The following is a 15,813-nucleotide window of genomic DNA, read 5'->3' on the forward strand; positions in this document are numbered from 1 at the left end:
TCTAGAAAGCTGGGAATCCACAAACTCTTGTCTCTGCTACAAATGAGTGGGGGGAGGGGCTAAACCTTTCTCTAGCCCTTTCCACATTAGCCAAACTCAGATGGGTTCCTGCTGCAGGCTGCAAGACCAGCTTGGGGGGGTGGGGATTGGGGGAGAAGCTACTGTCTGATTCCTTTGTCCTCTATGGAGATGGGGGGGGAGTTAGAGGGAAGGCCAAGGAGCTTCCATCCTGGGAGTGCGGCTTGGGCAGCCATGCTCTGTAGTCACCTGGTACAAGAACAGCATCAAACACTTTTCACAGATGCAGGAAGGGGTGGCAGAAACCAGTGGCCACTGTCAAGCGGGCGGAGGGAGGCAATGGTGTGTGGGGTGGGGTGGGGTGGGGTGGAGGAGGTGTACTTTGTGAGGTTTGTTGGTGCTTGGGTGGTTGAGAGTGGGGCCAAGTTCAGTTTTGGGGACCTCGCTCTAGGGCAGAGCTCTTCAGTAGCTCACCACCCCCACCCTGGCTTCTGTCTGATGCTGCAATCGTGTTCGGCTGGCAGGTGTTTTTCCCATGACAAGGCCAAGTTCCCCCTCTGATGTTGTTTCTGGTCAGTTTTGAAATTCCCCCCTCCCGCCCCGTTTCTCAATTTTCCTCACTAGACTGGATCACTTTCGTTTCCTACCTGCTGCCTCTCCAGGTTGCAGTTCACTTTGTTTTCTCTAAACCTGTGGTTCTCAAGCTTTTAATCACTGGGATCCACTTTTTAAAATAACACATTATCAGAACCCGCCTAGCTGTACAAGACTTTTAAAAAGTGATTTACAACCTTTTACTTGTAAAAGGTTATTTACAAGTAATATTTATTTTATTTACAAAAAACCTTGATCCATTTCTTGTAATGAGACAGCCCTAATGAATAGCCCACAGTCTTGAGGGGCTTAGTTCTGTGACCCAGCCCTCACTTGCCCCCACTACCTGTCATTGATTGACTGGGGGGAGGGCAGGGAAACACAACAGAAAAGAAGCTCAGACACTGATCTCCATATATCTACAGGAGCTTGCAAACTGCAGGAGCTCAGCTCTTTGCAGGGCAGTTAGCAGCTCTCTGATTTTTGAATAGCCTCAGGGCTTGAGACAATGAGTTACCTGTCTTACCATCACCTTTGTTTTCATTGGGGGCTCTGTGGGCCCCACCAGAAATTGGGTACTGACCCACAGTTTGAGAAACGCTCTAGACCTGTGGGGTGTTTGTGTGTAAAATTGGGCTGCTCTTCAAGAAAGCTACACTGAAATCAGTGGTTCAGGGGGTCTTCAAATGCCACAGGGCTGCCTGCCTGATCCATGTGGCCGACAGACAACCTGCAGACCACTGACAAAATGGGAGACCTGGGGGGGGGGGGTGTCAGAAAGCCTGGATCATTCATCCATGGCTGATTCTGGAGGCCTTGCTGAAGGAGAATCAGCCTGGCTTCTGTAAGGGTAGGTCTTGCCTCACAAAACTTATAGAATTTTTGAAAAGGTCAACAGGCATGTGGATGCAGGAGAACCCGTGGACATTATATATCTGGACTTTCAGAAGGCGTTCAACACGGTCCCTCACCAAAGGCTACTGGAAAAACTCCACAGTCAGGGAATTAGAGGGCATGCCCTCTCATGGATTGAGTACTGGTTGAAGACCAGGAAACAGAGAGTGGGTGTCAATGGGAAATTTTCACAATGGAGAGAGGTGAAAAGTGGTGTGCCCCAAGGATCTGTCCTGGGGCCGGTGCTTTTCAACCTCTTCATAAATGACCTGGAGACAGGGTTGAGTAGTGAGGTGGTAGACAACACCAAGCTTTTCCAGGTGTTGAAGACCAGAAGTGATTGTGAGGAGCTCCAGAAGGATCTCTCCAAACTGGCAGAATTGGAAGCAAAATGGCAGATGCACTTCAATGTCAGTAAGTGTAAAGTCATGCACATTGGGGCAAAAAATCAAAACTTCACATATAGGCTAATTGGTTCTGAGCTGTCTGTGACAAATCAGGAGTGAGATCTTGGGGTGGTGGTGGACAGCTCGATGAAAGTGTCAACCGAATGCTCGGCAGCAGTGAAGAAGGTCAATTCTACGCTTGGGATCATTAGAAAAGGTATTGAGAACAAAATGGCTAATATTATAATGCCTTTTCAGCCACACTAGACGCTGTGCCAGAACCACCTTTCAGAGCGCGATACCATAGTCTTTCGAGACTGAAGGTTGCCAATACAATTGTACAAATCTATGGTAAGGCCACACCTGGACTATTGTGTCCAGTTCTGGTCGCTGCATCTCAAAAAGGATGTAGTGGAAATGGAAAAGGTGCAAAAGAGAGCGACTAAGATGATTACAGGGCTGGGGCACCTTTCTTATGAGGAAAGGCTACGGCGTTTGGGCCTCTTCAGCCTAGAAAAGAGGCGCCTGAGGGGGGACATGATTGAGACATACAAAATTATGCAGGGGATGGACAGAGTGGATAGGGAGATGCTCTTTACACTCTCACATAATACCAGAACCAGGGGACATCCACTAAAATTGAGTGTTGGGAGGGTTAGGACAGAGAAAAGAAAATATTTCTTTACTCAACATGTGGTTGGTCTGTGGAACTCCTTGCCGCAGGATGCGATGATGGCATCTGGCGTGGATGCCTTTAAAAGGGGATTGGACAAGTTTCTGGAGGAAAAATCCATTACGGGTTACAAGCCATGATGTGCATGTGCAACCTCCTGATTTTAGAAATGGGCTATGTCAGAATGCCAGATGCAAGGGAGGGCACCAGGAGGTCTCTTGTTATCAGGTGTGCTCCCTGGGGCATGTGGTGGGCCGCTGTGAGATACAGGAGGCTGGATTAGATGAGCGTATGGCCTGATCCAGTGGGGTTGTTCTTATGGAGGGCCTGTCATCAAACAAACCACCAAACTTGGGAGAAACTTTGGAGAGAAACTAGGGAGAAAGGGGGAGCTGCCTCTGTCCCCCCACAAGGGAGTCTGGGGAGCAGCCCAGGCCAGCGTGGACCGAAGGGTGAGGAAGTGCCCCTTGGCCTGTCCTGAATTGCCACAGGGAAGCAGGGGGTGACTTTGCCTGCCCCCCTTTCCTGCTTTGACTCCTGGCTGGAGGTGGCACCTCCCTGGCTTTGTGCCTGCTGAGGGGGTGGCCAGGACCTTTGAATGTACTCTGGAGCCAAAGACCATTCTGGTCTGGATGTGGACGTGGCCTTGAGGGGGGTGCCTGAGTTGGGGTTCTTCCTTCTGTGCCATGGAGGACTCCGCTTGCTGCATGGCGGGAAGCTTTTGGGAGGCGGCTTTTGTAAGCTGGTCCCACGGAAGCCACGGAGCGCAGCAGTGGCCCTGACTCACCTGGGAGCACCCCCAGGGGAGGCACACCTCCATCCCTCCCCTTGGCTTGAGGCTCACAAGGCACCCTCACCATGTTCCCCCCACCAAGATGTAGGATGATGCTGGAAGGACATTGGAGTCATGCAAAATGGGGGACGATATGTCTGGCTAATGTGTCCCACTGACAGCTCTTGCCCAGCCCTATTTCAACACAGGCCTCATGGATGCTGGTGTAGGGGGGAACTGTGTCTGGAGGGGAGCTCCATGTTAAAGTCCTGCCCCTCAAAGTGGCCTGCCATAGATGTGAGGGGCATCTGGGGCTGCCCAGCTTCCTCTTAGCAAGAGAGATTCACGCAGATGCCTTATGCCCTCCTTGGGGGGAAGTGTCAGGTGCTTGCCAGGAAAGGTTGGGGCGGGGTTTGGTTCCCATGGTAAGGCCTCCCCTCCCTATATAAGGGAGTAGTTTCCCCATCCACTTTTCAGGGCTATTTGCCAGTGGTGAGTAACCAGCTCTCTATAGAAAGTCCTTGATTAAGTGGGGATGACTTCAGAATTGCACAAATCTTTGCTATTTTTCATGCTTTATTTTTTTCTAGGTGGGCGAAAAGGGTTGTATTTTTTCCAGGGGTTTCTGCTGTTTCCAAAGTCAAAAGTGCAGAAAGTTGTTGTGGGTTTTTTATTCAAAATTTATAATTATAAATTATAATCGTTTGACAAGTGTCTGGTAGGTCATTTGGGGTCCAAGTCTATTGCATTTTCCAGCGCCGGTGCAGCTGCAGTGCAGCTCCAAGGTGAGGGAACAAATGTTTCCATGCATTGAGGAGGCCTCTGCAACTGCCTCCCCAACACAGGAAGCAGTGCATGCCCCACTGGCACAGCAGCACCAGCACTGGAAAATGGGGTAGGATTGGTCTCCTGGCTGGTCTGGTGTCAGCAGGTGCAGCCACAGTCATTATGCAGGCAACCCCCTCATTAAATAATAAGTAAAAACCAAATAAAATGGTTTTATTTTTTCTGCAGATTTGGGTTTTTTTCTGTTTGTTTACAAAAGTGACAAGTGCAGAGAGCAGCATTATGTGCTTTGAATTTGTTGTCACTGTTTTCTCCCACCTCTACTAATTGTGGTTGGGCAGCAGATGGGAAAATGTGCGGGTTTTGTTTGCTGGTGAATCTGATGTACAGTTTGGTTTGATTTGATGCCTGAGAAGAAGAATGTTGAGTACCCCTTTCTGGCTCATTTTCTCTCAGGGATGTGTGGTGGGTGGGGAGGTAGGTGAGGCAGAGCCTCCCCACTGGAGTCCTCTGAAAAGCACTGCCACCGCTGCGTGAGGTGTGCAAGCCGAGTGCATGCATTATATGTGCTTGCGCACCTTACATAACGGCAGCACTTTTTGAAGAACTCCAGTGGGGAGGCTTTGCCCCACCTGCCTTCCCACCCACCACACGTCCCTGGGGCACAGCAACATGTGGGATGGAGGGAGGCAGCCCCCTGGCTGGGCCACCCACAGTCCCTCAACCACAGTGGCTGCACCGTCAAGGGGACAGAGACAGAAACCAGGAGCCAGAGAGGCAGCGTCCTAGCATCCCCCGCCTCACCTCATTTCCCCTCTGGGCTGGGAAGACTGAGATTCTGGTCAGGCGTCTGTGCCTAGTGACCTTCTGGGGCAGAGACCATGCAGCCCCTGGGCGATGGAGCTTCAGTGCTGGTGGGGCTGTCATTGCACCCAAGAGGGCAGGGTTGGGCTGTTGGTCAGGGGGCAAGCCTGGCGCAGCTCCTTGGCTGGCCGGGCAATTGTCTGCAACCAGGATCTGGAGGTGGGCAAACCAACTGAAGCTGCATCCCAGTCAGACTGAGTTACTGTGGGTGCTGGGGATGGTGACCCAGAGGAGAAGAGGATCCTGGGCCATGTTCAGAGCTCAGCATCCCTGGTCCTTGAGCCTGAAATGCTCCCAGGTCCATCCCTTGAGTAGCACTTCAGTCCCTTGGAGAGTCCAGGTGCACATCACTAGTTCCATGCGGTGCTGTGGTTGGTGTCTTCCTTCTCCCAGGCTCTTGCTTCAGTTATTACTGAGATGTTTTAATAATTTATTCAATATCCTCAACTGTGTAAAATATTTTGGTCTTGTAAAAATCCAGTGGAGGCTTTGCATTTGCTCTTCTGAGCACAAACCTGTAAAAATGCATTTCTCCTTCATTTTCAATCTAGGTGTCTGTGGAAATGGCAGAATTCTGCATTGTAGGCGTGCCCAACAGTGGAACTCCAATAGCAGAAAAACGACGAAGAGTGTGGGAGAATTGCAAAGTTCTGGCATGGAAGGGTTGTAAATATCTTGCATGGGAGACTTGCAAATATCTTGCACGGCGGGCCTTTAAAAAGTAAGTATCTGCCCTTGTCCTTGGCAAGCTGAGTGATGTTCCTTATGCAGCAGAGTCCTACTGCAGAAAACCCAGCCCATTGTGGGGGTTCTGTGTATGGAGAGCACTAAAACATACTGCAAAGTCTGGAAAATGAGTTCCATCCCCAGGTTGCTTGACATGTGTGGAAATGAATGAGTCCCACATCTTGGATCTCTTAAGTGATCTTAGGTGCAATATTTCCTCTATACGGGTTGATTTCAGGTTGGACTCCTGGGAATCCGATTTCCTTAGGAGCTTCTCAGGTGTGCCCAGTAAGAGGACTAGCAAGGCCTGGCCCACCAATGCCAACCTCCCGTGCAACCCCAAAGCGGTCTGAACTAGGTTCTCTCAGTTAGAGAAGGGAACCACGCCCAGGGGAATTGTCATATAGCGCCAACAGGGACCAGGTCCCTGGCATAGCTAGCAAGGGGATGGTTCATCCCAGGTGCCATCCTTGGGTGTGTGTGTGTGTGTGTGTGTGTGTGTGTGTGAGAGAGAGAGAGAGAGAGAGAGAGAGAGAGAGAGAGAGAGACATCACTAGTGACCAAAATCACAAAAATTGCAGTTATTAGGAATAATACCATCATGTTTATATATAATTTGTTGCGCAATCTGCAACAAAATACAATGAAACAAATGAGAGAAATATCTCCAATCTATCAAAAGTTATGGCCAAAAAACTAGAAAACAAAAATCCAACTGTTTTATGTAACAAAAAGTAGTTTTCTTTAACTCAAAACGGACAAATGAGACTGATTGTTTGAAGAACCAATATAATAACATCTCATTGGTTCTTTGAACTACTAGCGGTGTCACCCCCAAGGGTGTCACCTTACTAATACTTTATTGGTTCTATGCTGTCATAATAACAACACAGCATCGAACCAATAAGATGTCAGTAAGGTGATACCCTTAGGGGTTGACACCACTAGTGACTAAAATTGTGGAAATTGTTGTTTTTAGGAATAATACCATCAAGGTATATATCATTTGATGGGTAATTTAATGCAGAATGTAATGAACAAACCACATTAAAATATCTGTATTCTATCATAGCCAAATAACCAGGGGGGAAAAACATAACTGACATGTAACAAAGCAGGTTTCCTAACTCATAATTGACCAATGAATGTGAGTGTTCTGAGAGCTAACGAGGTGATATGACACAGCATGGAACCAAAAAGATGATAATATGAGTCAGCTCCCTTTCCCAATTATCAGAGCAAATACTAAAACTCCTATTCAGTTTGTAAGTGTCATCAAGTTGGCCACTGGTTTTTTGTTGCTTTCAGATTGGCTGGGTAACCTGCACTGTTCTATAGTAAAATAAATAAATACATAAAGATACACCATGAGTTACCAGACCGGATGACAGCAACCCTAGTGATGCCAGTGGTGGGAAGGTTGGGTGTTGTTAGTCACTGGCTTGGATGACTTTTAAAGTGGATTCTAAACATTCATGGGCTCTAGTCTATCAGTGGTTATTAACCATGGTGGCCACATTGAACTTCCAAATGCAGGGGGAGTTTGTCACTGGGTACTATGTGCAGGGAAACAATAGCAGGAGGCTCTAACGTTCACCCTTTGTTTGTGGGGAAATATTCACTGCATTTATTTTCTGGTCATTATTATTATTATTCATTTCATGCCACGACTATTACTATTTCTCAGCTTCACCTCCCTCACAGGCTTGTTGTGAGGACAAAAGATGGGGAGGAACCAGACACACTGAGCCCCTTAGAGGAAGGGTGCTGTAAAAATGTGAAAAATATTAATTTTGTCATAAGGGGGGCCAAAATTCATGGGCCCTGAATATCAACTGACCTCCCTACGCCACTGAGGGATCCCACTGGTTCCTCAGATCGCCTGGTTCTTCCTGGCTGCAGGAGCTTCTCCCCTTCTCATCACAAAGGGGGATGCAACAGAAGCAACTCAGCGGAGGGGAGGTTCCTGGTTGTGTGTCTCTCCCATTCAGCAAGAGGGAGCCTGAACTGCCACTGCTGATGGTATCCGTCAGCCTGCCAAGGTAGCCCCCCTCCCCTGCAGGGCTGAGGTGTCCAGGGCTCCCCCCCCCACCTGGAGCCAGCTCTGGCTGTGCTCTTCTTTCAGCTTCAGTTAATGTTGGTTGGTTGGTTGATTGATTAGCACTTATCTTTCATAGGTACATCGCTGAATTTGTTTCCAGCCTGATGGTAGCCAGGATTTGCGCAGTAAATGAGGTCAAGGAGCCAAGTTCTTCATTTCTGAGGATATTTAATTTTCAGTCTATATTTTGTAGTACAACAGTCTCCCAGAGAAAAAGTGTTAATGGTTCTTGAAGATTATGATTGAATATATCGAATATATGTCTAAATTGAAGATTACTACATCTGTCACCTAACCATATACACCTCATCTGTCCAGCACAGGTGGGACACCACAGGCCTTCCTGCTGGTGTAGCCCACTCCCAGGTGCTTGATGTAAATATGTAAATATGTAATATTATTATTATTATTATTAATACAGGTGGTTTACATAGGCAGGCTGATTAAATCCCCGTAGGGATTTTTACAATTGAAAGAAGGTTCTATTTTTCAAGAACAACAACAGTCCAGATGTTTCACTTTGATCTGGCTTCACATTCTGGCCTCCATCCTCCCACGCTCAGAGCAGATGGAATAGCTCGGCTCAGCTTGTCAGCTGCTTCAAGGTCGCACGGTGCCGGTGGCCTCAAACTGGCGACCTTCGGATGTTATCTTCAGGCAAATGGAGGCTCTACCCTCTAGACCAGACCTCCTGCCCATATAAGCATGTAAATATGCTTTATGGTATTTTTGCAACGCCCTAGGCTGGAGGAGCAGGCATGGGGCAAGTGCAGGGAAGGAATAGGATAGCACCCACAGAGAGCTGTGTATATACTGCATGATATGTACTGTGTATATACCCTGTATATAGGATACCCTGTGAGTGTAATCATGTCTACATAGGCACCACCAAACATTCTATTAAAAGCCAGACTTGCAGAACATGAGAGGCACTGCTGTTTAATGCACCCGGATCAATTAGCAATAGCACAGCATGCAAAAGAAATGGGTCATCAGATAAATTTCAAAGCCATACAGTTTCTCTCCAATAATAGATTTTATTTCCCAAAGCTTTACAAAGAAGCAATATCCCCCAAATAATAATAATAATAATAATAATAATAATAATAATAATAATAATAATAATAATAATAATAAACATCCCCAAAATATCAACAGAAAGGAAGAGGCTCTACTTATTAGCAATACCTGGCTTCCAGTCCTAAAAAGAACAGATAGAAGAGGTTTCCAGCAGAGATGGAATACTGTGATTGCTTCAAGAGTCAGCAAAATGGAACTCTACAGTCAAGCAATTAACTCTAAGTCAAGCAAGAGTTACAGAATGAAATGTCAAATCTTTCTGGACCTTTTTAAACAACCTGGATTTTATTCCTTTGGCACAACCCTGGTCTTTCCATCCGGATATTTTAAATTGTTGCATAGAGGCTGTTTAACACAACTGTAATAGAGGCCCAGTGGAAGTGTATACTGCAAAGGAAGAAGGGCTCAGCTAAGTCCAGGAGGGTGCCCACATGGCTAAAAAGCAAAGCTGCACAGCCTGCAAATGGAGGTCTTGCCAGAATGAGGAGAATAAAAACGAACATAAACTGTGACAAAAGAAATGTAAGATGATATGGGAGACCAAGAAAGGCTTTGAGAAACGCATGACCAGCAACATTGAGAATAATAAAAGCTTCTTCAAATATGCTTGAAGCAGAAAAGCTGCCAGAGAAGCGGTTGGCCCTCTGGACGGTGAGGGAGGGAAAGGGGAGATAAAAGAAAACTTGGAGAGAGAAATTAAGGGTGCAATCCTATCCTGCGCTGGACAGGCAAGCCTGGAGCTTGCACTGTATCCAGCACAGGATAGTGGGCATAAGCAGCTCAGCCAAAGGTAAGGGGAAACATTTCCCCTTGCCTCCGGGTAAGGGCTGCTGGCCCCTATGGGTCTCCTCAGACTTGCGCCACCTGAAGCCACTCCATTCTTCCTGGGAACGGGGGTTGGGATCCAGCATAAATGCAGGATCCCAGCCCCACCTTCCGCTCCCCGCCCGCCCCTGGGGCCACCCACCACCCACCCTCCCCCCAACTAGGAACACCTCCCTCCAGCCTGCTCATCCTCGCCCCCCCACCTACCTTTTGTCCTTGCATTGGCCCAGCTTATGTCAGCCTCCACAGGCTGGTGCTTCTCTGAGCGCTGGCCTATCTTCCTCTCGAGGAGGCGCAAGGGATTTGCACCGGCCCAATCCTGGGTCAGGATTGCACCCTAAATGAGCTCTTTGCATCTGTCTTCACGGTTTAAGACCTCGGACCGATACCGCGGCCCAACCGCCTCTCCTGACTAAGGAATTAAGACCCAAATCCTATCCAATTTTCCAGTGCTGGTGCAGCTGTGCCAATAGGGTGTGCGCTGCACTTCCTGTGGTGGGAAGAAAGTCACAGAGGCCTTCTCAAGATAGCTAGGAAACAGTCATTTCCAGCTGGGAAACAGTCTGGGCACAGCTGGTCGCCTGCGGGGGCTGAGTAGGAATTTTTTGCTCCTTACCTGATTGGCCGTGGGTGGGAGTTTTTTCGCCTACTCCAGACTGTTTGAGACGATGTGGTGCTTCTACCAGGTTGGTCATGACTGGCAGGATAGAGATAGAAAATTGGGAGGGGGGTATTGAGAAAGTGGATGGTCCAAGGGGCCCCCGTAGCCATCTCCAGCGGCTGCTCAGATTGTGGGTTCTGGCTGGGAAAAGAATAAAGTGATGTTCATTTCAAATCCAACTTCCTTGTGTCACCTCTTCATTGGGGGGGGGGGGCAATGCTGGCAAAGAAAGTGACACCCAGTGGCTCAGCTGTTTCAGAGCTGGAGCAGGGGCTGAAGGGAAGCAGTGCTGCCTGCACTGGAGGTGCCGTGTTTGTGCTGCCAGCCTTGTTGGGAAATTTCCTGTGCTTTCATTTTTGGCCCTCCTTCCTCTCGCAAAACTTTGCTTACCATCAACTTGTTCTGAACCGTACAGCAAATGTGTTAGAATCTTAAAAACGCCCCTATAGGTAGCAGGAACGCAGGAAGCCACTCCATAAAACACCAGCTGTTTTCAGGCCTCAATGAAACGTCCTTTGTAAGTTTCTTTCCGTACAGACCTTGACTTCCAACCATAGGATTTTCATCGCTTTGCTCTTCCAGACGTTTTCAGTTGTTACCACATTTCCAATTTCATCCATGTGCTTTTTCCAATTTCACCCCATTTCAACCAACCTTCCACAATGTTAGCTGAAGTTCTTATGTTTTAATTTTATTTCTGCTTCTCTCTCCTGTTTCACACACAATCGCATGTTTTATATCTACATTTTTTGAAACCTCCCCCCCAAAATTGCAAACTAAATAAGGCTCTGCTTTGACATTCATCCATTTTTGACTTTCATCCATGGTCTGGTCACTAACCAGACGAGAGTGCAAGGTACTGCTGCACATATATTCCTTAGAGCAGTGGTTCCCAACTATGGGTCAGGACCCACCAGTGGGTCGTGACTTGATTTTCGGTGAGTCACGAAACTGACAAGCTGATCACTGACAAGGAAAATGCCTTGAGTCTTCTGGAAACCAGTGGTGCAGCACATGCACAAGAGGGCGAACATGCCTCAGTCCATTGCGAAGGGCGGAATGAGAGGAATGCAGTGCCACCAGCTGGTCCGGACTGATGAATGCAGGCCCCAACTAAGGAAGTGTCCCCACCCCAGCTGAAAGAGAAACTGAGCTACAGTGGGTTTACTTGTGAGTAGGCAAACATGCCTTAGCTCAGTCTTATCTAAGGCAAGGAAAGGGGGAAAGCAAGGCCACATTAGTCACAATTCAACAAATGTGGAGCTCAACAAATGTTCCAGAAGGTGTTCCCCTCCCACCACCATTGTAAGAAGGATTAAAAAAGGCTCCAGCAGCTGGAAAAGTGAAACTTTGGTTTTTTTAGCCTTGTAAAACTAGGTGGGTCCCAACAGATTGTTGTTTTAAAAAGTGGGTCCTGCTGCTAAAGAGCCAGGAAGCTCTGCTGTCTCAGTGGCATGTTGAGATGTGCCTGCCAAGTGCCCACTGCCAGTCAGGGCAGGAAGAGGATCTGCCTTCACCTTCTGGGTGTCGATTTCCCAGAGGCAGCTGATGGGGCACAAGAGGGTGGACCAGCTGGGCCTTGGGCCTGATCCACCAGGACCCTCCAAGCCCGCTTCAGTTTAACTCCCAAGCACCTCATCTTCAGGCAGATCTTCCCACAGCTGTGCTTCGTCTTCCAGTTCTGACTGACCCACCGCTCCTCTTCTCCTGCCTGCCTGGCCTCTGGTGAGCTCTCAGTGCCTTTCCAGAGAAAAGGGTGGCTCAGTAATTGGGAGGCGCTGCTACACCCGCGATCACAACACAGCCCTTTTCCACACCAGCCCACTCGGTTCGGTTCCTGCTGCACCAGGCTGGGGTGAACCAGCTGCCTTCCTGCAGAGAGAGTTGGGGCAAGAGCGAGGCAGCTTCTTTCCTGCAAGGGAGACTGGCGGCTGCTTTGTGGCTGTCTCCGCAGATCCAGGAGCTGGAAAGGACTGGAGCCGGCAGCCGCTGCAAGGAAGTGGCCACGTAGAGGGAGGGCGAGGGTGTCGGGGGAGGGGTCTTTGCGGGGTGCTTCGGTGCAGAGAGTGGGGGATTCAGCAGGTGACAAACGGCTGCCAAGTTGGGATTCGTGGACCCTGCCTGGCTCAGACCCTGAGTGGCTCAGAGCTTCTAAGGCCATCAAGGCCTTCTGGGGGCAGGCGGTCTGTGGAACTCCTTGCCACAGGATGTGGTGATGGCGTCTGGCCTGAACCTGGCCCGGGTGGTGGGTGAGAGGCAGGGCAGGCCCAGGAGGCGCGTTCTTAAGGCGGCGGGGCGGGGCCGCCGAGCGCTCCCAGCCCCGCCCCGCCCCGCCCCGCCCCGCCCGACCAGCCAGCCTGGCGCTCCCGCAGCAGAGGCGCAGCCGCGCCTGCGCCCTCCTGCTGGCCGGGACTGCAGTGCCTGCCCTGCCGCCTGGGGGCGCTTCCGAGGGGGCTGGCAGAGGACAGGCACACACAGGCCTCCCACCAGCCCTCCCGCTCCGGCTGGTGCTGCGCAGGCAGGTGGAGGGAGTAGGGCGGGTCCTGCCCTGCCCGGGAGCTGCAGTGCCCTCAGCTTGATGTCCGGCTGTCCTGCCGCCCGACCCTCCCAGGCAGCCGGAGCGGCGGGGTCGGCATGCCTGGAAGGGCAGCCCGTGGCTGGAGAGGGCAGTTGGATCGGCCCACTGCCCACTGCCAGGACGCCCTGTGGCCACCCTGTGGCCCTGTGGCCACCCTGCGGAGAAGACCCACAACCAGTGGCTCAGAGCTTCAAAGGCCAGCAAGGCCTTCTGGGGCAGGCGGTCTGTGGAACTCCTTGCCACAGGATGTGGTGATGGCGTCTGGCCTGGATGCCTTTAAGAGGGACGTTTCTGGAGGAAAATCCATCACGGGTCATTGATAAATTAATGATCAATAAGTCACCGGGCCCTGATGGCATCCACCCAAGGGTTATTAAGGAATTGAAGAATGAAGTTGCAGATCTCTTGACTAAGGTATGCAACTTGTCCCTCAAAACAGCCACGGTGCCAGAAGATTGGAGGATAGCAAATGTCACGCCTATCTTTAAAAAGGGAAAGAGGGGGGACCCGGGAAACTATAGGCCGGTCAGCCTAACATCCATACCGGGTAAGATGGTGGAATGCCTCATCAAAGATAGGATCTCAAAACACATAGACGAACAGGCCTTGCTGAGGGAGAGTCAGCATGGCTTCTGTAAGGATAAGTCTTGCCTCACGAACCTTATAGAATTCTTTGAAAAGGTCAACAAGCATGTGGATTTGGGAGAACCCGTGGACATTATATATCTGGACTTTCAGAAGGCGTTTGACATGGTCCCTCACCAAAGGCTACTGAAAAAACTCCACAGTCAGGGAATTAGAGGACAGGTCCTCTCGTGGACTGAGAACTGGTTGGAGGCCAGGAAGCAGAGAGTGGGTGTCAATGGGCAATTTTCACAATGGAGAGAGGTGAAAAGCGGTGTGCCCCAAGGATCTGTCCTGGGACTGGTGCTTTTCAACCTCTTCATAAATGACCTGGAGACAGGGTTGAGCAGTGAAGTGGCTAAGTTTGCAGACGACACCAAACTTTTCCAAGTGGTAAAGACCAGAAGTGATTGTGAGGAGCTCCAGAAGGATCTCTCCAGGCTGGCAGAATGGGCAGCAAAATGGCAGATGCGCTTCAATGTCAGTAAGTGTAAAGTCATGCACATTGGGGCAAAAAATCAAAACTTTAGATATAGGCTGATGGGTTCTGAGCTGTCTGTGACAGATCAAGAGAGAGATCTTGGGGTGGTGGTGGACAGGTCGATGAAAGTGTCGACCCAATGTGCGGTGGCAGTGAAGAAGGCCAATTCTATGCTTGGGATCATTAGGAAGGGTATTGAGAACAAAACGGTTAGTATTATAATGCCGTTGTACAAATCGATGGTAAGGCCACACCTGGAATATTGTGTCCAGTTCTGGTCGCCGCATCTCAAAAAAGACATAGTGGAAATGGAAAAGGTGCAAAAGAGAGCGACTAAGATGATTACGGGGCTGGGGCACCTTCCTTATGAGGAAAGGCTATGGCGTTTGGGCCTCTTCAGCCTAGAAAAGAGACGCCTGAGGGGGGACATGATTGAGACATACAAAATTATGCAGGGGATGGACAGAGTGGATAGGGAGATGCTCTTTACACTCTCACATAATACCAGAACCAGGGGACATCCACTAAAATTGAGTGTTGGGCGGGTTAGGACAGACAAAAGAAAATATTTCTTTACTCAGCGCGTGGTCGGTCTGTGGAACTCCTTGCCACAGGACGTGGTGCTGGCGTCTAGCCTAGATGCCTTTAAAAGGGGATTGGACGAGTTTCTGGAGGAAAAATCCATTATGGGGTACAAGCCATGATGTGTATGCGCAACCTCCTGATTTTAGAAATGGATTATGTCAGAATGCCAATGCAAGGGAGGGCACCAGGATGAGGTCTCTTGTTATCTGGTGTGCTCCCTGGGGCATTTGGTGGGCCGCTGTGAGATACAGGAAGCTGGACGAGATGGGCCTATGGCCTGATCCAGTGGGGCTGTTCTTATGTTCTTATGTACGGGTCCCAAGCCATGGTGTGCATGTGCCACCTCCTGATTTGAGAAATGGGCCATGTCAGATGCAAGGGAGGGCACCAGGATGAGGTCTCTTGTTACCTGGTGTGCTCCCTGGGCATTTGGCGGGCCGCTGTGAGATGCAGGAAGCTGGACCAGGCGGGCCTGAGTGCGGCGGGTGAAGTGGCGGGTGGGAGGCAGGGCAGGCCCTGGAGGGTAGACTGCGCCCGCCCCCGGAGGCTCCAAAAAGGGCGTCCCCGGAGGCCCGGCCTTCGCCGTCCCCGCCCCTAGGGGAGGCTGGGGCCGTTGCAGCCTCTGCAAGGCCTCCGGTTCCTGGCTGCCCACGGCCCGTCCTTTTGCTCCGCCCTGCTCTTGAGGGCGGAGATGGGGGCGCTTGGCCATGCGTGGACCCCAGGGCCCCGCCCCCGAGCGCCCGGGACGGGGCTACCGCGGGCTCGAACGCGCGCCTCCGGCGTACCGGCCCAGGCGCTTTGACAGCTCCGCTACCCGGTCGGCTCGCGGAGGGCTGCGCGCGGCGCGCTCATAAGGCTGCGGGGCGGGGGGCGGGGCCGCCGAGCGCTCCCAGCCCCGCCCCGCCAGCCAGCCTGGCGCTCCCGCAGCAGAGGCGCAGCCGCGCCTGCGCCCTCCTGCCGGCCAGGACTGCAGTGCCTGCCCTGCCGCCTGGGGGCGCTTCCGAGGGGGCTGGCAGAGGACAGGCACACACAGGCCTCCCACCAGCCCTCCGGCTCCGGCTGGTGCTGCGCAGGCAGGTGGAGGCAGTCGGGCGGGCCCTGCCCTGCCCTGCCCGAGAGCTGCGGTGCCCTCAGCTTGATGTCCGGCAGTCCTGCCGCCGACCCT

The sequence above is a fragment of the Tiliqua scincoides genome, chromosome 9 (genome assembly GCF_035046505.1).
Source record: "Tiliqua scincoides isolate rTilSci1 chromosome 9, rTilSci1.hap2, whole genome shotgun sequence".
NCBI lineage: Eukaryota > Metazoa > Chordata > Lepidosauria > Squamata > Scincidae > Tiliqua > Tiliqua scincoides.